General features: G+C 37.6%; 1 protein-coding gene across 19 annotated transcripts in view; it reads left to right on the plus strand.

Annotated features, from left to right (window-relative positions):
* The window catches only part of BABAM2 (BRISC and BRCA1 A complex member 2), a 478,104-nt gene that overhangs the window by 150,127 nt on the left and 305,980 nt on the right, over window positions 1-21,997 (plus strand). The window lies entirely within an intron of this gene.

Consider the following 21,997-nt stretch of genomic DNA (forward strand, 5'->3'; position numbering starts at 1 on the left):
TCGAGTTGGTGATGCCATCCAGCCATCTCATCCTCTGTCGTCCCCTTCTCCTCCTACCCCCAATCCCTCCCAGCATCAGGGTCTTTTCCAATGAGTCAGCTCTTTGCATCAGGTGGCCAAAGTATTGGAGTTTCAGCTTCAACATCAGTCTTCCAATGAACACCCAGGACTGATCTCCTTTAGGATGGAATGGTTGGATCGTCTTGCAGTCCAAGGGACTCTCAAGAGTCTTCTCCAATACCATGGTTCAAAAGCATCAATTCTTCAGTGCTCAGCTTTCCTCACTGTCCAACTCTCACATCTATACATGACTACTGGAAAAACTGTAAATCTTTAGTGGACTGTAAATACCACTTACTTTCTTGGTAAGAATACAGAATTAAAAAATTATTATTCATAATAAAAATACTTAATAAAAATTTCAGTAACATTAATAAAAATTAATAAAATGTTAAAAACAATGTACTTTTTTGTTTCTTCTAAAAACCTAGATTTTAAGTTCCAATAGATTTTCCTAAGGTGGAAAGAAGGAAGGGTAAACATTAAATAGAAATGGCATCTCTGGTTCTCTTGGGTTGTTCAGCTTGGATTCAAAGGGTACATCAATGTATGGTTTCAAGTGAATATGAGAAAATTACCAGAAATTTCAGTGTGAACTTGGTTTATATGCTGATGAGTTAGAAACTCTATATTTACACCATGATCTATTTTTACTTACCAGCCATGGAAGCATTTTATGAGGTAGGAAGATAATGTTGTTTTTTGTAAAATGTACCTCCTAAGGGGAGAGAGTAGAAAGGTCCCCAGTCTAAAAATGACAGTTTGTATAAGTTCATCTATTTTTTTCAAAGGTGTTGCTACTATAACAATTGTGGATTAAGGAGAGGAGTATTAATATACACACATTTGCATACACACACAATTCTGAAGGCATGTGTTATAAACAAGGCTTTAAAAGCACAGTTGTAGAAAAACAGAACGTCTTGAAAGTACAAACAAGGTACATTTAAAATGTTCACTCTCATAAGACAAATGAAAAAAAGGCAAACCAAGTTATTTTTTGAAATCCAATGGCAAATATAACATTTAGCAGATGTTGCCAGTTTTGATTTACTCAATTGAATTTGTAAAAATGCTTTTAGGAAAATGAGGTACTGAATTGAATATGAAGCATTTCCGTTCAAAAATTGCTTACTCAGAGGATTATTTAATGATCGGTTTTGAAGATTATTCATTGTCTTTGGTTGGTCGGTCATCTCTCTTCATCATCCTCTCTTTTTTTAATTCATTCTTTTATATATAATTTTATTTATTATTTTTGGCCTTGCTGGATCTTTGCTGCTGAATGGGCTTTTCTCTAGTTGCCTTGAGCAGGAGCTATTCTCTAGTTGCGGTGCATGGCCTTCTCATTGCAGTGGCTTCTCTTCTTGTGGAGCACAGGCTCCAGGGCACATGAGCTTCAGTAGTTGCGGCACACGGGCTCAGTAATTGTGGTTCCCGGGCTCTAGAGCACAGGTTCAGTAGTTGTGCCACATGGGCTTACTTGCCCCGTGGTATGTGAAGTCTTCCCAGATCAGCGATCAAACCCATGTTTCTTGCATTGGCAAGTGGATCCTTTACCACTGAGCCACCAGGGAAGCTCCATCATCCTCTCCTTATCACTTTTCTTTCTCTCCAGCACTCTCCTCAAAGAGTTGGATTTTTAAATTAAAATAATGTATTTTTTTAATCGTTAATGACAGATTGTATAGAATACAGATAAGTACCAAGAAAAGATACCCTTAGTCACACAGTTAAGAGATGAGTATTAAAATGTTAATTATTTTAGTGTATTTACTCCCAGTATTTTTCTGTGTCTCTGTCACATGCATACATGTCCTTTCCACTTTTCAGCAGTTATTTTTTTACTTTACATATTATTGAAAGCATTTTTCCTTTGATGTTATGAATTCCTCTGAAACATCTTTTAAAATTGACTTCTGTTCTTCTGCCCTGGAGAGGTTAGTGCCTTCCCAGGAAAATAAATATTAAAGTCACTCTCTGAAAAACTAATGTATGCATATTAATTTCTTAACTATTCCCAGAAGTGCACCCCCCACAACAGGTAGCTAAAAAAGAAAAGCATCAAAAATCTGTGGAATTCTTAAGACCACAGGGGTATGTTTTCTTGGTACTGACAAGATATTTTATAGCATGTCTCTCAACTGGGATTTGTCTAATATTTTTCTCATGGTTAGACCATAGTTATGGTCTTTTGGTAGGAAGACCTCAGAGCTAAAGTGCTGTTTTCATCACATCATGTTTAGGGTACATGCTATGAATATGACTTATCACTATTGATATTGACCTTGATCACTTGACTTGAGAGAGTGTTTGTCAGGTTGCTTTACTGTAAAGTTACTCTTTTCTCATCCTTTCTGTACCGTCCTTCTTAGAAAAGAGTTACTGTGTGTAAGCCACATTTAAAGATTAAGAGGTATGATCTACCTCTTCAAGGGCAGAATACCTGCGTAAGTTATTTGTAATTCTTCTGCATGGGAGATTTGTGTGTTCTCCCATGTCACTTATTTATATCAGTATGGGCTGATAGGTATTTGTTTTATACTTTGGGTTACAATCCACTGCTGCTGCTGCTGCTAAGTCATTTCAGTCCGACTCTGTGCAACCCCATAGACAGCAGTCCATCAGGCTCCCCTATCCCTGGGATTCTCCAGGCAAGAATACTGGAGTGGGTTGCCATTCCCTTCTCCAATGCATGAAAGTAAAAAGTGAAAGTGAAGTCGCTCAGTCGTGTCCGACTCTTAGTGACCCCATGGACTGCAGCCTACCAGGCTCCTCCAATCCACTACTGTATTATTTATTTTGTTGCTAAAATTGCTCCAGCTTTGGCCATTGGAAGCTATTCAGTTGGCTCCTATCTTCCTTTGACATGCCCCCATTATTATAGATTTGTTTGTTGGAGCACTTTCTTACTTTACAGGACTACAAAATACTCAGTCCCAGCTTATCTAGTTCCTGCTCCAGCCTTAGAATCAACCATTTCCCCAAGAAGCCCTAGTTCTTTTATTTTATTGGAGAAAGGTATTGGAAACCAAGATCTGAATGCTAAGTGTGCTTATTGCTACTGGAGTGTCCCCTTTTGGGTCCTCTCAGCATATAGATCAAGGAAATATGTATATATAGAAATATATGTATATATTAGCCATTTGTATCTATATTAAGTGAAACATGATTATTACTGATGTCTTCAACTCTAATTCACTACCACATGGATCATTCTAGTCTCTGAAAAGTGTTATTTCAAGATACTGTTTGAACATGTCCTGATCTCTGCTTTATTGAAATACTATTTCCAGCTGCTTATTTGTCAGTTAATTCCTTCTACAAGCATGTATTGAGTCTGTAGTATATTTAAGCCTTTGTATTAAGTATTAGGAATGTAAAGATGGATGGTTTAGTCCCAGTTTCTTCAGTATATATTTATCCAGTACCTCTCTTGTCAGCACCTGTGCTCCATGCTCACAGTTCAGTAGCGGAAGAAATCTGGCTGTAGATAATTATGATGTAAGGTAGAAAGATAATAACAAAATTCAGATGAAGAAATGCTTCAAGAAGGGAAATCATATGATGAATTGTATCAATTAGATTCTGGTAGCATTCAAGTGACAGAAAATTTAACCTAACTGGCTTAAGTAAAAAGAGGATTTATTGGCTCAAATAACAGAGAAGACCGGGGTGGAGCTAGCTGGGGGCATGGCTGATTTTAGGGTCCAATACTTAGTAGCATCAGGGCTTTGTTCTCCCTCCCCCTCTTCTGGCATTGCTCTCAGGTTCTTCATAGCATCTCCTAATACCTCTAGGTCAACATCACAGTACCAGAGTAAGAGAAAATCTGACATCATGAACAAAAGTCTTAGAATTGAGACTTGTTAGTCTTGATTAGCCTCACTTGGGTCATCATATCCATGAACATTGTTGCTCTGGGGGCTAGAATGTGCTGGTCAGCTTAGCTTTGTACATGTGCTCCATTCCTTTCACAGATGCTGATTTTATGATTATTAATTGAGCTATATACATTTTTGTTTTGTGACCTTGTCTATGTATGTATTTTACAATAAAATATTAAAAAATTGAATTCATCACTCAAAATTAGCATAATCACTCAGATTCAGAAAATCCAGTTAGAAGAAAAACACTTCTGGATTCATGATGTCAAAATTACAGATAACTAGGCAGTAAAAGAAGTCTAAGAATAGCTAGAGAAAACAAAAGCATGACTTATTAGACTGTTAGCTGACTTCTTATGGCAATATGGATGATAAAAGACAGTTAAACAATATCTTTAATGCAGTTAAACAAAACCACAGTCATTTAAAATTTGTTGCTAGTAAATATATCCTTCAAGAATTTAAGTGAAATAATTACATTTTTAGGTAACAAAAACAGAGTTCATCATCAGCAAATCTTTACTAATTCTTCAGGGAGAAGAAAGGTTTCACTTCGAAGATTAGAGATTTATTAGGAAGATTAGGATATATTCCTTTGGAAAGGAATGAAGAGCAATAAAATATGATGAAGGGAGATAGCAGTAAAGAAAGTATAAAATTACACATCATCCAGAAAGTATTTCATCTGCAGTTGTCTTTTATATTTTGGTGGATGTTAGGATTTATGTTCCCAATAGACTTCATATGTGCATGCTAAGTCACTTCAGTCGTGTCCGACTCTTTGCGACCCTATGGACTGTGGCCCACCAGGCTCCTCTGTCCAAGAAATTCTCCAGGCAAGAATACTGGAGTGGGTTGCCATTTCCTTCTCCACACTTCACGCAGGCAAATATTAAAATTAAATGAGTTTTTCTTGGTATTTACTAATTTGGGAATGAGGACGTGGATGTATGTAGGGTGAGAAAAAAAATGGCATTAAAGCTTGCCTTTACAATTGGTTGGCTCAATATTGCCATCCTTCTTGCTAACTCTTCTGTTCTTATGTTGCTGCTTTGTGTAATACTGTGATTCTTTCATGGGGACACTGGAAATATACCGAACCTCCTATCTCCTGAAGATACTACCTTAGTCTAGGTTAGAGCCGGGGTACCAGTGGTTTTTGAAAGCTCATTCTCGTGTACAACCAGAGCTGAAAACTAAGGTTACTGAAAACGAATATGATTGAAACAGATCTGAATTCTGGTTTCAGCTCTGTTGATTACTGTGTGGACTATGCTGACCAGGGTACTTAACATCTCTGTGTTTATTTATTAATAAAACTACTAATATTAGTACCTATCTCACAAGGCTGTTGTGAAGAATAAAGTAACATTTGAATGGAAAAATGGAAATAAAAATAGAGGTGGAGAAACCAAAATGACCAAGGGCAACGTATAATCTTAACTATAGAAGGTTTAGCAGATGTTTGTATTTTCAGAGAAGCCCTCTGGTTTCCCTTTATAACTCAAAGCAGTTTATTCTGATCTTTGAGTTTGCATTTTAACTCACATCAAAGTGAGGTTTTGTACTTATTGAACGTCATTAGGTTTGGGATTATTTTACTATACTTGGGTTATCTTTGGGGATAAGAACATTAAAAAGGGAAACAGTATTATAAATTTGAAACTAATTCTAATGTATGCTTTCTCCAACGTTTTTAAAAAGAAAGAAAAAAAAAAAAACTTTAGCCATTTAAAAACGTTTTTCGGATAAATTATCTGTATCCGGCTGAGAATTTTATGCCAAACTGCAGCCCCCACATAAGCTTGGAAGAGCCAAGATATTTAAACCTGCAAAGTAAAGTGCCAGCACAACCTTTACACTGGTCTGATGTAATCATTTAACCATAGAATGGTTTGTAGCCTTGAACTGACAGTGACTCAGTAGATCTTGTATACATTTAAAAATGTTTTTAAGTTGTTGGGATTATGAAAATACCATAGAAACACAATATTATCATAAGTAAAACACTTAACATGTTTAATGAAGCTTCTTGAATATGTTTCAAGAACATTTATGAAGAAGCCAGATTGAAAAGTAGAAAGTCTGGATTATAATAGATTTTTAAAAGAAGGTCAGCTCATTACTTATAGTATCTAAAATATAGCATACCAGAAGTGATCAGTCACATTTTTAAATCAAAGGAGTTCTTTAGAAGATTTGAAAAAAATTAATTGGTAAGAATAGTGATTAGTATAACCATTGTATATAATTTATGTGTTTAAAGGTACATTTTAAAAGGATTTATTTATTTTATTACTTTGGAGACGTTTGCAAGGTTAACATGAACTTTTAGCACAGCCAGGTTCTATGAGAATTATTTTAAAAATGTAAAAATTTGTCCCAGTGAAGTTTGATTTAATGTAAAAACTAGTATATTATTTTTGTGTTATTATATGAAAAGTGTATGTTAACCATTTGTTTTACTTTCAACCTTTACCTAGGTAATACTGCTCCTAAAACCAAATTAACTAAATCCACCCATGTTATATTTAAGACATTTTAGGGTCAGAAAAATATGAAAAACTGTTTTGAACGTTTGAGTTTGTATGTTTGTCTTGATATATGAATAAAACTGACTAGAAATAATTTTGGTAATAGGTGTAGATTTATGTTATAAATGTTTCTTTTGAAGTTCATAGTGACTATATCATAGGAACCCTTAATTATATTCTTACTGAATCAGAAAATCTGTAAATAGTAATTTTCAGGCTTTTAGGACTAAAAATAAACAATTGAAATATATCCATTAACCTAATAACTTTAACTTCCTGAAGAGAGCAAAGGATACGTTTCTTAGTTTTTGTTGGTACTTTTTTGTACCTTTGTATTTATGACTATTAAAATTGTGATCTAAAATTTCATGTTGTTTTGCAACATGTCCTGTGAGAATTCATTTCTAAGACAGTAGTGCAGTGTAAAATGTTAATAACATTTAAGGTAAAGGATGAATGAAGATTTTGAAAACTGAGAAACTCTTCTAACTGGATTACAAAATTAAGATTACTGATATAGTTTCTTTAACTTTTAGTATGAATTTTTAACTACCCATTTTTAGAAATCAAAGCAAAACAAAATTCTAACTATAGAGTTGCTTTATTTTAAAAAGTGCTTCATTTAAAAAAAATTATTGTGGAAAATTCCAAGTATATACAAAAGTAGAAAGTATTATATAGTAAATCCTCATGGGTCTGTCACCCAGCCTCAATAATTGTCAGCCCATGATCAGTCTTGTTTTATCTGTACTCTCACCCACTTACTCCCTAGCATATTATATTGAAGCAAATTCTGTACATTTTATCATTTCATCTGTGAATATTTTCGTATGTTACTAAAATGATAAGGAATCTTTTAAAACACATAACGAAAATATAATTTTCTTGTCTAAAAAAAAACAGTAATTCTGTAGCACCATGGAGTAACCAGTGTTCAAAGTTCAAATTGTCTGAATCAAAATCTATGCATTGTAATTGTTACGTCTTTTAAATATCTTCTAACTTGTCAGTTTTCTCCATCTCCCCCCCCCGCATTTGCAGTTTATGATGGAAGAAGCAGATCTATTTGTCTTATAAAATTACCACAGACTAGATTCTGTTGATTATATTCCCGTGGCACAGTTTAACATGTTCCTCTGCATTTCCTATGAATTGGTAGGTGGAAGTATGTCCCAGATTTTGTGCACCTTCAACCACCTGGTACATAGTCACAAACCAAAAATAACCCCACCCTCCCAGAGAAAGAGGTTCTGAATTTTATGATAGGGACTACATGCTGTATTTTATATATGAGCTATAGAAGCATCTTTAGTTTTCATTTAGATAATTGTGTATAATGTATGACTGAAGATTAAAATTTACAATGTCACTGGATATAGCAAAATGAGACAAATGTTTGTATAGTAGATAGAAAAGAACTATCAAAAGCAACAGAAGGATTATTAAGGTAAAGTATCCTGGATGAGTTCATTTTAAGGACAGCCTATTCACTTAAAAACCTCTAATGATATCATTGTTTTTTAAAAACATACTGTCAGTATAATACGCTCTCATAAAAATGACCTTGGTTCATCAGGAAAGGTGAATTATATTTAATATGGCTTATTTTAAAGCATAACCACAACTAGAGAGTCAACAGTTTGGCATTTAAAGGACTGAAGAATTACCATGGCTATAAAATATGGTGTTGTGGTTAATCTGCAATTCCTGTTAATAATATATGTAAATATGTACATTTCAAAGATAAGAGTCATATATAAAAATTATAAAAATTCTGCTTTATCAAGAATAACTGGGAAATATGTGTACTGGTTAATCAAATATTCATAATCATAAAAATTTGCTGTGGACGTTATATATAGATCACCAATTCTTTTAAAATAATTGATTTTTGATAAAATTACTCTTTACCCTTAAAGTAAAAGATAATTTGATCTTTTTTTTGATGATTCACAAGCTTTTAAGGGACTGTTTATAGCATCAGAATTATTATTCAGCTTGATTGTCATATTGTAGCTGCATCGTAGAGTTGATTAATGCAGATTTCCAAAGTAATGTTAATTACCAGAGCATTATCACTGGATTCAGAAAGCCCAAATGGGCTTTGCTTCTGTGGTGTTCGCCGAGAGTCACGTAGAGAGACTTACAGGAACCAGTGTGCGTGCGTTTGTGTGTGTGGCTGCGTGTATAGACGTTTACATGTGTGCACGTGTGTACATATTACTGTTAGATTTATAATCTATATTGTTAAACACATAACACATATATACCGACTTGTGACATGTGTAGCCATTACTAGTGCTGAGGAAATTGCAAATTGAAGGAATTTGATCAAAATTTACCAAGAGGAAATTGGCTCCAAGGCATAATGATTTTGGCTGGAGGAGAGAGTGATCCTGGCACAGTATGCTCTCTGTTTCCTTGTGAGGGCTCCAAGATGATAAGAATTAGCTACATAGAGGCAGATGCTTGGTAGTTTTCTGGAAGCACAATTATAAGGTTTATGAAAAACAGGAAGATCAACATCTCATGCAGGTTTTTCTGAACGGAGAACTGATTTAATGTGCTGTTTTGTACCCCTTAGACCTTGACTGTTGAACCATGATAATTTGATTTTTAAAATAATTTTTTTTCTTATTTTAAGTGTGCTAGCTTTTGGAGAAAAATTGTGCCTTAAAAATGCTTTTAAGATAATATTTTTCAGATTGTTCAAACTTTTAATGATTGATGACTGTAATTAGTCATATTGCAATATTGTATTTTCAGAATTGCTGTCCCGTTTCTTTTTGTCTACTTCTTCTCATAACCACAGATTAACTTGGCTCCCAAGAGCCAATATCTCTATTGACACTGGAAAATTTTCAGATCCTTTAACTTGGTTTATAATGAATTGAATAGTAGTGGTCATTTGACAAATAATTTTGAGTGCCCACATTGAGTAGCCCATGATGTCTAGCACTCCTCTTGCACACAGATGAGTAAGATACTGTCCCTGCTCTTGGGTAGTTTATAGTCTTCTAGAAGAAAGGTAATATGAAAGAACTGTAGCACCCATTCTTCATGAACAGTAGTGGGTGCACTGAAAAGGAGAACTTTCTTTTCATCTTCAGTTTTCAGTGTCTGAGAAACTTTAGCCATTTGTTTTGCATTTTGCTTACATGACGCCAGTAAACACCTTATGTATCTACTGTAAGTGAAAGGACCAAGGAAGGAACTAAAAGTTAATCTTAGTAAATTCCCTAAAATCTGAATTTAGGTGTTGCAAACTCAGATACCTAGAGGAGCCAGCTAGGCAATACAAATGAATGAAAAAGGTCAGTATATAGCAGTTGTAATTGGTGGTGGTTGTGTCCTGCTGAAATGTGTATGCTTTGTCTAAAGATTTTCAAATAGAAGTTTTGTGTAGGTCAGAGAAAGTGTGTCTGCAGGCTGAAGCTGCCAATTTGCAATCCCTCTGTAATTCTTTTCCATGAAATGTTCCTTTGGTATCTCTGATTTTCTTGAAGAGATCTCTAGTCTTTCCCATTCTGTTGTTTTCCTCTATTTCTTTGCATTGATCACTGAAGAAGGCTTTCTTATCTCTTCTTGCTATTCTTTGGAACTCTGCATTCAGATGTTTATATCTTTCTTTTTCTCCTTTGCTTTTCGCTTTTCTTCTTTTCACAGCTATTTGTAAGGCCTCCCCAGACAGCCATTTTGCTTTTTTGCATTTCTTTTCCATGGGGATGGTCTTGATCCCTGTCTCCTGTACAACGTCACGAACCTCCGTCCATAGTTCATCAGGCACTCTATCTATCAGATCTAGGCCCTTAAATCTATTTCTCACTTCCACTGTATAATCATAAGGGATTTGATTTAGGTCATACCTGAATGGTCTAGTGGTTTTCCCTACTTTCTTCAATTTAAGTCTGAATTTGGCAATAAGGAGTTCATGGTCTGAGCCACAGTCAGCTCCTGGTCTTGTTTTTGCCGACTGTATAGAGCTTCTCCATCTTTGGCTGCAAAGAAAATAATCAATCTGATTTCAGTGTTGACCATCTGGTGATGTCCATGTATAGAGTCTTTTGTGTTGTTGGAAGAGGGTGTTTGTTATGACCAGTGCATTTTCTTGGCAAAACTCTATTAGTCTTTGCCCTGATTCATTCCGTATTCCAAGGGCAAATTTGCCTGTTACTCCAGGTGTTTCTTGAGTTCCTACTTTTGCATTCCAGTCCCCTATAATGAAAAGATACCAAAGGAACATTTCATGCAAAGATAGGCTCGATAAAGGACAGAAATGGTATGGACCTAACAGAAGCAGAAGATATTAAGAAGCGATGGCAAGAATACACAGAAGAACTGTACAAAAAAGATCTTCACGGCCCAGATAATCACGATGGTGTGAACACTGACCTAGAGCCAGACATCCTGGAATGTGAAGTCAAGTGGGCCTTAAAAAGCATCACTATGAACAAAGCTAGTAGAGGTGATAGAATTCCAGTGGAGCTATTCCAAATCCTGAAAGATGATGCTGTGAAAGTGCTGCACTCAATATGCCAGCAAATTTGGACAACTCAGCAGTAGCCACGGGACTGGAAAAGGTCAGTTTTCATTCCAGTCCCAAAGAAAGGCAATGCCAAAGAATGCTCAAACTACCGCACAGTTGCACTCATCTCACATGCTAGTAAAGTAATGCTCAAAATTCTCCAAGCCAGGCTTCAGCAATATGTGAACCGTGAACTTCCTGATGTTCAAGCTGGTTTTAGAAAAGGCAGAGGAACCACAGATCAAATTGCCAGCATCTGCTGGATCATGGAAAAAGCAAGAGAGTTCCAGAAAAACATCTATTTCTGCTTTATTGACTATGCCAAAGCCTTTGACTGTGTGGATCACAATAAGCTGTCGAAAATTCTGAAAGAGATGGGAATACCAGACCACCTGATCTGCCTCTTGAGAAATCTGTATGCAGGTCAGGAAGCAACAGTTAGAACAGGACATGGAACAACAGACTGGTTCCAAATAGGAAAAGGAGTACATCAAGGCTGTATATTGTCACCCTGTTTATTTAACTTCTATGCAGAGTACATCATGAGAAACACTGAACTGGAAGAAACACAAGCTGGAATCAAGATTGCTGGGAGAAATATCAATAACCTCAGATGTGCAGATGACACCACCCTTGTGGCAGAAAGTGAAGAGGAACTAAAAAGCCTCTTGATGAAGGTGAAAGAGGAGAGTGAAAAAGTTGGCTTAAAGCTCAACATTCAGAAAACAAAGATCATGGCATATGGTCCCATCACTTCATGGGAAATAGATGGGGAAACAGTGGAAACAGTGTCAGACTATTTTGGGGGGCTCCAAAATCACTGCAGATGGTGACTGCAGCCATGAATTTAAAAGACACTTACTCCTTGGAAGGAAAGTTATGACCAACCTAGATAGCATATTGAAAAGCAGAGACATTACTTTGCCAACAAAGGTTCGTCTAGTCAAGGCTATGGTTTTTCCTGTGGTCATGTATGGGTGTGAGAGTTGGACTGTGAAGAAGGCTGAGCGCCGAAGAATTGATGCTTTTGAACTGTGGTGTTGGAGAAGACTCTTGAGAGTCCCTTGGGCTGCAAAGAGATCCACCCAGTCCATACTGAAGGAGATCAGCCCTGAGATTTCTTTGGAAGGAATGATGCTAAAGCTGAAACTCCAGTACTTTGGCCACCTCATGCCAAGAGTTGACTCATTGGAAAAGACTCTGATGCTGGGAGGGATTGGGGGCAAGAGGAGAAGGGGACGACAGAGGATGAGATGGCTGGATGGCATCACTGACTCGATGGACGTGAGTCTGAGCGAACTCTGGGTGTTGGTGATGGACAGGGAGGCCTGGCGTGCTGCGATGCATGGGGTCGCAAAGAGTCGGACATGACTGAGCGACTGATCTGATCTGATCTCATCTGTAATTCTTTAATATAAATGAAACCATCATAAAAACATTTGAGCGAAAAGAAGTGGTTTAAAATTAAACACAAATAGGGACTTTCTTGGTATTCCAGAGGTCAAGACTCCTCACTTCCTCTACAGGGGATAAGGGTTTGATCCCTAGTCAGGGAAATAAGATCCCACTTGCCACGGTGTAGCCAAAAAAAATAAAAATAAACAAATAAATACTTCCAATTTAAGAATGATTGCACCATTTAGTAAGCTATTTGGTGCTTTTATTCTGGGGCATGCTGCTGCTGCTAAGTCGCTTCAGTTGTGTCCAACTCTGTGCGACCCCAGAGACAGCAGCCCACCAGGCTCCCCCGTCCCTGGGATTCTCCAGGCAAGAACACTGGAGTGGGTTGCCATTTCCTTCTCCAATGCAAGAAAGTGAAAAGTGAAAGTGAAGTTGCTCAGTCATGTCCGACTCTTAGTGACCCCATGGACTGCAGCCCACTAGGCTCCCCATCCATGGGATTTTCCAGGCAAGAATACTGGAGTGGGGTGCCATTGCCTTCTCCGATGATGATGGTAAAGAATGCACCTGCAATGTGGGAGACCTGGGTTTGATCCCTGGATTGGCAAGATCCCCTGAAGGAGGGCATGGCAACACACTCCAGTATTCTTACCTGGAGGATCCCATGGACAGAGGAGTCTGGCGGGCTACAATCCATGGAGTTGCAAAGAGTCAGACACGACTAAGCACAGCACACAGATGGCATTAAATTAGGGATGATGTTTTCTCAGGAGGAGCCTGGAAGATAGAAATCTAGGCAGATGAGGAGGATCGAGTTTGTAGGAATTCACAAGAGTGATGTTGGTTCTCCATCGTTGAAGATTTTCTTTTCTTGATATAGACAGCCCTGGATTTCAAATGTTAGTTATTGTTAAAAATAGGTCACAGGTCTGAAGACACATTCTGTTATTCCTGGGAAATGTTCAGGGCAACTCGAATGGAAAGCTCTAGTGGATGGAGCCTTTAGCCATCATTTAAACAGTGGTTCTTATGTGAAGGATCAATGAGTTTATATGAAATTATTTGGGTCTTTGAGCACAATAAGAAAACTTGTCAGAAAGATGATCTAACTTCCTGGGTTTCTGCCTTGATATCAGGATACCTGAACATGACTCCAAAAATTACAAAACAGATTCTCTAGGGCCACGAAGTGGGTGTCCCTCCAGGCTTACTGAATCAGTGTCTAAGTGTGTTATTGTTGTTCAGTTACTAGGTCATGTCTGACTCCTTGTGACCCCATGGGCTGCAGCATGCCAGGCTCCTCTGTCCTCCACTATTTCCTACAGTTTGCTCAAATTTATGTCTGTTGAGTTGTTGATGTTACTTAACCATCTCCTCCTCTGCTGCCCAGAGTGCAGGATCTGTGAGTCTGTCTTTTTAATAGATACTTTTACAGTTATTCTGGTGATAGACAGGAGGGGAACTAGAGCTGTAGGTAGAAAAGGTTTCATATATTGCTAAGAATACCAGGTTTCTTTGCTCAATGAAGATTGTATACCGACAGACCTTTATTAAAGAATTTTTTTTAAAAGTGGTGTTTATTGATAGAAAGAACCCCATTCTGTCTGATAAAGTGTGTTGATGGTAATAGATATTGGTGGCTTAGGTTATAAGGGCATTGTTAAGATTCTTGAGGTACATCGTTAGCAGGGTATGTATTTGTAATTATTTACGCTGAGACCCAGGGAAGATTGTTTGGGTGGTATAATTTGAAATAGATACTTCTCTTTAGTTGACTGTGAGGAGCACCACAGTTTTGAAAGAAGTGGTTAGAAGAATGGCCTTGGGGACTGGAGAGGGATGTTGAGTTTAAGGAACTAAAAATTGATGAAACTGAGTAATAATCAGTGTGCATTGCTGAGTTGACAAATGGCTTGGGGCCATCAATGTGGCTGCTATTGTGGGGACCTATTTTTAATCTCTCTGGAGAGAATCTGTAGAAAAGATGTAAAGGCTTATTAGTCAAAGCTGCACACTTCAGGCTTGGCATGGAACCAGCATTCATAAGACACCTAGTACAGTGCGTCCATGCTGATTGTTTCACTCAAGTGGAGGAAAGGTAAAAATACCTCCTGTTTACAGGACCACGAAGTAAAGGCCTCTCTGAGCTCGTGTTAACGAAGTGCTCCCAAGACACATGTTACTAATCAAAATGTTCTTATCTGGTTTGAAACAGTTGTTCACTTTTCTCCCTTGCAACCTTCAACAGCCTATTGAGTTTTTCAGAAATCTCACTTTATTAGTGAATCAAATACCTTACTGGTATTTGAAAAGCTCTGGGATGGGGAACATCTCCGATACCTATTTCAGATTCATTTTAACTTAACATGTATTGAATGAGCTGTAATATATAGCAGTAGAGTCTTCTATCTTTCCTTCTTTCAATTTACTTTTTCCTTAAGGGAAATTATTTTAATCATTGTTGGGTTTGTGGAAATAGATTAATCCTCTGTGTAGATTTTCCTGCAGTAATGTAAGAAGCTTTCTTTTTTCTTCTGGCAGAAAACATAAGGACCCATGTCAAATGTATACTTCAGATTAAAGGGCTGTCAAATAATGATCAGAGTTTATGAATGTTTCCCTCTTTTCTTTGTCTTAGGGAGGTGAAATAGTGACATGGTGTATCAGTACTCTTTTATTTCTTCTCTCCCTCTCCTTTTCCTCCTCCTTCCTCATTTTCTTACAACAGAAAATCTGATTAAAATTAGCTTAAACAATAAAGGGAGAGTTCATTGACTTACAGAACTTAAAAGACCAGAGGTGGGCTTCAGATAAGGCATGGTCCAGTGGCTACAATAATGTCATTTAAGGACCTAGTTTCTATTCCTTTTCTTCTCTGCTCTGCCTTCCACTGTGTTGACTTTATTCTTACTCTTCATATTCACCCAGCAGATCAAGTCTCTTCCTTAGTGAATATAAAATTGTTACTCAAGTTCAGATGGAGCTTGAAGTAGAAGGTCTTACTCAAAACTCATGCCTGAGAGTGGGGAGGGGTGGTTTCCCAAGGAAATTTGGGTTTGTCTTACCAGAAGAAGGGAAATGGATGTTGGAAATCAAACAATAGATGTCTACTAAATACGGGTTTAGGCCAAGGATGTTGTATGGACCTGGGGTGAGGTGGAGTTTTTAGGGGGAAGGATAAAGACATTGAAAGCTTTACTATCTTGTGTGTTACATTTTTTGGGTATCTCTTCCTTTAGTTGATGGTCTACTTTACATTGCTTTTTCTTCCTTTCTCTTTTAGTAGTTGCATGTGGCTGGTGTAACAGGAAGAGCTTGAAGAAGAGCCTTCTTTTCAGTTGGCGTTTCCCTTAATTACTTATATGCACACTGTGTTACTAGGACTTTGGTTGCTTCAAGACCGCTGGCCAGAAAGGCCCAAGACTGGGATTTTGGCTAAGAGGACGAAGGTCTGTCAAATACTGCCAGTCTGGAATTAAGTCCAGGGAGTTCGCTATGGTGAGGAGAAGCAGTGGTGTAGTATAAATCACTGTAGCCCAGGGGCCAAGTCTAGCTAGGGAAATCATTAATAGGGCAGGGGTCAGAAACCAGGCGTCGGAGCTTGCAGGTGTTTGTCTGGTTAACAATAACAACTTGGTTGAAGCTGTTTGTTCTCTTGTTTTGTTCCATATGGCTCATTCCTATATGTCTCTTTGTGATTATCATAGTTGGAAAGAAATGAGAATCTACCCTGAGGTCTGGTCCTGACTTAAGTGGAGAAGAGATTATTGTCTTGACAGGGGAGACTGGGTAGGATTCCTGTGGTGTTGTGACTCACCTATGGCTATAAAACACTCCGTGCCAACAAAGGCTACTAAGCTTGAATCATCTTCTTCCATTATCTAAATAATTTGCTCCAAGTTTAAAATCTCTGTGCAGAAATTGGGGTTCTTCATCTTTTAAGTTTAAAAGACCCCTGAAGACATTTTTCTAATGAAAAGTGAAATCCTAACAAAGTGTTTGCTTTAACTAAATGATTGCAGTTAATTTCTTGTAAAGAAACACAGAAGCACACTTTAACTTAAAATAAGCTCACACTGTTGTTTCTTGTAGTACAGCCAGGAAAACCAGAAACAAGCTGTTTCCTTCAAAATCACATCCCTGGATGATATTCGAGCAACCTGGACAATTTAAATGCATCCCCAGGAAAAACAATTTGAGTCAAGTTGGAAATCATATTTGCTAATTTCCTTTCTGTCATGGCAGTGTTGCCTTTTATTCTCAGAGTCCCAGTAGGCTTGATTGAGAAGGTGCATGGCATCTGCGGCTCAGGTGAATAGCAACAATCACTTCAGAGCCACAGCCAATCTGGGGTCGTGAAAGGTGTTTTTTTTTTTAAATTGGGGTTTTGGTGAACTGGATACATGTACAGCCTAAAGGAATTTAAATTTCTTTGAAACACTTTGCTGGCCGGACAGAAGGATTTCTAAATGTTTAGGGATCACTAGTCAAATTCACTTTCATGCATTGGAGAAGGAAATGGCAACCCACTCCAGTGTTCTTGCCTGGAGAATCCCAGGGATGGGGGAGCCTGGTGGGCTGCCGTCTATGGGGTCGCACAGAGTCGGACACGACTGAAGCGACTTAGCAGCAGCAGTCAAATTTTAGTCTACACTGACATTTTGTTCAAATATTGAACTTAATAATATTATTTATTTATGCTTTTTAAAATTTATTTGAGAAGCATTTTGGCCCCAATAGATTTGATTTTGTATTTTAAAGATAGCACCTTAAAGTTGTGTGTGTAGGGACAGTATCTTAGGGAAGAAGTAAGAGTGGATTTGGTCATTATTAAATTCAGCAGTTAGTGATTTTAGTGTTTCCAGTCTTAGTTTATATTCATTTTGGAAAAGTTGCTGGTCCTGTGCTCTAAATGGTTGTACTGTTAAGAGAAGAAAGGCTCATAAAGGCTCTGCGGAGCCTCTTTGTTTTCAACTTTGTTCCACTTGGAGCAGGGTTTCCAAGATAGAAAAGAATCTGCTCTTTACTTTCTTCCTCTTGATAGACAAGAAACGCTGGGTCAACAGATGTGGTTTGAGAGTCCTTTCTTCCCCTGGTCTCTTCCACCCTAGGTTGCTCCCATCTCTTCAATCCAGCTCCAAAGAAACAGAACTTAGAAATGTGCCGGGTGATCCTAGAGACCTATTTGAAGTAGCAGTTTAGCGTGTCCTGGGGTTGCATGCTGGTCACTTTCTTTTTAGAGGGGCTGAAAAGTCATTTGTAAGCAACTTCTCATGGGCAAGAAGCGATATTACAGGGTTTTTTGGGTTTTTTTTTTTTTTGAGTTTTCTAAATGGAGCTAAAACTCTATTTTTGAGATATATTGTGCTATGCTTAGTCACTCAGTCATGTCCAACTCTGCGACCCCATGAACGATAGCCTGCCAGGCCCCTCTGTCCATGGGGATTCTCCAGGGAAGAATACTGGAGTGGGTTGCCTTGCCCTCCTTCAGGGGATCTTCCCAACCCAGGGATCAAACTCAGGTCTCCCACATTGCACGTGGATTCTTTACCATCTGAGCCACGAGGGAAGCCTGTATTTTTGAGATACTTTTGTATATTTTAGATTAAAAGCATGCTGGCCTGTGGAAGAAAGCAAACATGTATGTCAGTTCCAATGAGTCTGCTGAACATAAAACAGGGATGGTAGAGAAATTCTGGTGTGATGCACCAGTAGGTGGTGGATATTTGAAGATTCCCCAGAACTCCTCTGTTATTTGGAAGTTTTGCTTACCTAGCAGTTGTTGGTGAGGCTGCCCACTGAATGGCATTTAAAAAATTCAGATTTAGGATTTATTTTTCCTTTTCTCATTTGTGAACCTGCAAATGAGTGATCATGCGGAAGAGTGATTTTTTCAGAAACCAAGCTATTTGTATATTTTGCCCAACACATTACCTTTGTCCTTCTCAAAGATGTTTATCTGTCTTGTTCTATATTGACATAGGGTTACTATCACATTACCATTAGTATCCAGAAGATTTAAGCCAGAAAATGGACTGCTGTCTTTTTTATTTTTTTTCCTGCAAGGCAATAAATCAGACCTTTTAGAAAAGCCTAGGTCACAGAAAATCCAGGCAAGGTAGTTGTTGATTGAGAGGGAGGTCAGAACCTTGGAGAGCTCTAGAGAGAGCAGGGACAGAATGCAGTGGAAGCTGCCATGGCTGGCCCCAAGCAGACTAGGTTTTTTTGAGAAGATTGTGATTCCACTTTGTTTATTGTTAAGATATGTATGATTTAAGGAGATAAACCCCTTTTACTCCCAAGCCATGAGCGCGCACGCACGCGCTCTCTCTCTCTATATATATAGATATATATATATAAAATCTATAATTTCATGACTTGGGGCTACAGCCTTATAAACCAGAGAAATGCTTTTCTTCAGCACATCTGGAAGACCCTCCAGGCCATTGTATGATTTCAGATTCCTCCTGGGAGGACCTCTGGTATCATGATGAAGATGATCACAAATAGGAAGGATAAAAGAAGCATAAGATTTCAGTGAAGTGTTTACTACTTACTAGACTAGATCCACTTCCCAAAAAATAAAATTTTTTTCCAAATGACATGTTAGGTAAAACTTCAACACAACCCAAACTCAAACCAAACCAAAACAACCAACCAAACAAAAACCAAAAGCAGAATGACAGAGGTATTCTGGTTAAAGCAGGTTAAGAGGCTGGGATGCCTCTACTAGGATTACTCCTGGCTCCATCAGTAGCCACTGAACACAGGCTGCAAATTGCCACATTTGAGCAGAGTACTTCAGTTTACTTCTCAGACATAGTTCTTAAGCAAGTGTGAGAATTTAACTTAATTGTACTTCTAGGAATATTTTTTACTAGCCCGTATTAATCCCAGAAATGGCCGTATGTTGGTCGTCGTCTTAGCTATTCATTTGGATGTCACAGATTTGCATCTCTTTCTAATTAGCTTCTGTGCTTCCAAGAACCCACTGAGTTTTCAAGACTGTAATTAACAGCAACTTCAAAGAACATGGCAACATTCTCAAATCTCAGATTCAATAGGCTCTGCTTATAAGAACGAAGAGAATTATTAGACTATTTGAAAATAAAGCCATTGAGGATTATAAAACTACCCTAATTAATTTTTTGCCATACCAATATTTATTTCTGTGAGTATTCTTATAAATTATAGAGGTCTCAGTGTGGCTGCATCTGGGGGATAAGAATAGTCTTTCTGGAGAGTAGAGGGATCTGATGACATAGGTTGTGAGGAAGACTTACCTTTGTTCTTTATTCTCTTATGCTATCAGAAAAAAATGCTATTTCTCTTACCATGTGTATATTACTGTTTCAATGAAACATTAGTTTATGAAAAAGAAGAAATCAATAAAATCACATTTATTTGCTTATTAGTAAGGTTATATACTTTTCACACATTGTTTTTTAACTTTTTATCAAGATATAATTGACATACAACATTTAGTTTTAGGTGTACAACATGTTGATTTATGTATATATTACGAAATGAATACCACAATAAATTTAACTTTCATCACCATACAGTTATAGATTTCTTTTTCTTGTGATGAGAACCTTTAATATTTACTCTCTCAGCAGTTTTCAAATATATAGTACAGTATTATATGTTGTGTACAGTACTAGATAGTTGTATGTAATTTTGTAATGTTTCAGATAATTTTAAAGAAGTGTTTCTAATTTATATCTATACTTTATCCTCTTATTAAATAACAGTTTTTGTTATAAGCATTTTTTAAAAGAAATTTTTTCCCCCATATAAGATTTTTTTCCCCCTTCTTTATTAGTCAATGATGGTTCCAGGGCTCAATTACTAATTTGCTTATTTCTCTTCTTCATCTCCCCAGTGCTGTGAATCTAGTACATTGTTTCCCGACTCTTTTCATATATTTGTGTCATTGTGAGTGAATTTGCTTTAGTATGACTGAGAAGCCTTGTTTTGAATAAGTGAGATGTGATTTGGGGGTGAAGTGAGTTAGGCATTTGCAAGAGTTATAATCTGCTGTGTTCTTACGTAAGGAAGCTCACATAAGAAGCTGAGGATTGGTTGTGCTTTTTCAAGTCTGCAGGGCCATCGATTTGGGAGTATAACACGTGTGGTAGAGTGTATTGATGAGAGAGACGTGGGAAGGTTGAGGGTCATACAAACAGGAGCATCCCTCAAATCAAGCAGCCTGTACAGTGAGCCAGAGTGGGGAATCCAGAATTACTGCTAGATGGGAGACAGGTTGTGACTACAAAGAGGCAGATGCCAATTCTTTGGTTAGAAACTGATACTTTAGTGAATATCATGTCACTGAGGGTTGGCAGGTTTACATTCTACACTCTCAGTTGTCTATACTTAAGTATCATCAGAGTTGTTCAACCTCTTTAATTAACCAGCATTTAAAAAGCACTGGCATGATATCTTCCCTGAACTGCTTCATATGTGTTTGGTAAGAATGAATAAAATTTCATGATAGTAGTTCATTTTTTCACTTTTGTCTGTTTTCTCTTATTATACTTTTATCACTTTCTCCTAATGCATTTTTACTCCTTTCTATGTTGATATATTACATGTCTCATGCCTACTCTTCTTGACCATCCTCATTTAAGATTTCCTCTTTCATAAATCACCAATAATAAGTAAAATAAGAACCTTGTGCATAGAGAGAAAAACTTACTTTTCTCTTTTTCATGAAGAGGCTTCTTAACTTATGCTCCCTCACCCTTTCCTTGAAGAAGCTTTATCTCTATCTCCTTCTCAAGAGGGTGGAAAACCCCAACGTCTTGCATTGTTAGACCTGTTTTTAAAATATGCTTTCATCTTAGAAAGTGACCAAAATCTTGTGTATCTTCTATGTTCTCCCTTTCTAGGCCAAGTAATTCAAAGCACAAATGACTTCATATGTAAAAGTGGTCATGCAGCAGCAGTAGAGGAATTTTTATCCCAGTGAACATATCTCTGCTTCTCTTGATGGGAATGTTTTTCAACTAAGTTGTTTTCCACTGAAGTGCACTTTGAATGGCCAGAGAGGTCAAATGCATTTCCATGCATTGGGAGATTGTATTTAATGGAAAGGGACTGCTTGGCATGTCATTACTATGCATTTAATAATTAGATTGAATCACTTGAAATGAATTCAAATTGGTAATAGATGTTTGCCAGCTTATATGCTTTCATAATTTAAAAAAATTTTGTAGATATAGGCTGTAACTTGCCAAATAGCTAAAGAGAAATGATAGAATTAACAATTTAAAATGAGAGACTTTTCTGGTGGTCCAGTGGTTAAGCATTTGCCTTCCAGTATAGGGAACACTGGTTTAATTCCTTCCAGTGCAGGGGACACTGGTTTAATCCCTGAACTAAGATCCCACGTGCCACGGGGCAGCTAAGCCTGTGTGCTTCAACTGCAGGCCCACACGCTGCAGCTACTGAAGCCTGAGTGCCCAGAGCCCGTCCTCTGCCACAGGAGAGGCTACTGCAGCCAGGGCATGTGGCACAACCACCAGAGAGCAGCCCCTGCTCACCACAGCTGGAGAAGGATTGCTCGTGCAGCACAGAAGAGCCAG

The sequence above is a fragment of the Bos grunniens genome, chromosome 11, assembly GCF_055505025.1.
Source record: "Bos grunniens cultivar Pamir isolate PY7600 chromosome 11, Bosgru_T2T1.0, whole genome shotgun sequence".
In the NCBI taxonomy this organism is placed as follows: domain Eukaryota; kingdom Metazoa; phylum Chordata; class Mammalia; order Artiodactyla; family Bovidae; genus Bos; species Bos grunniens.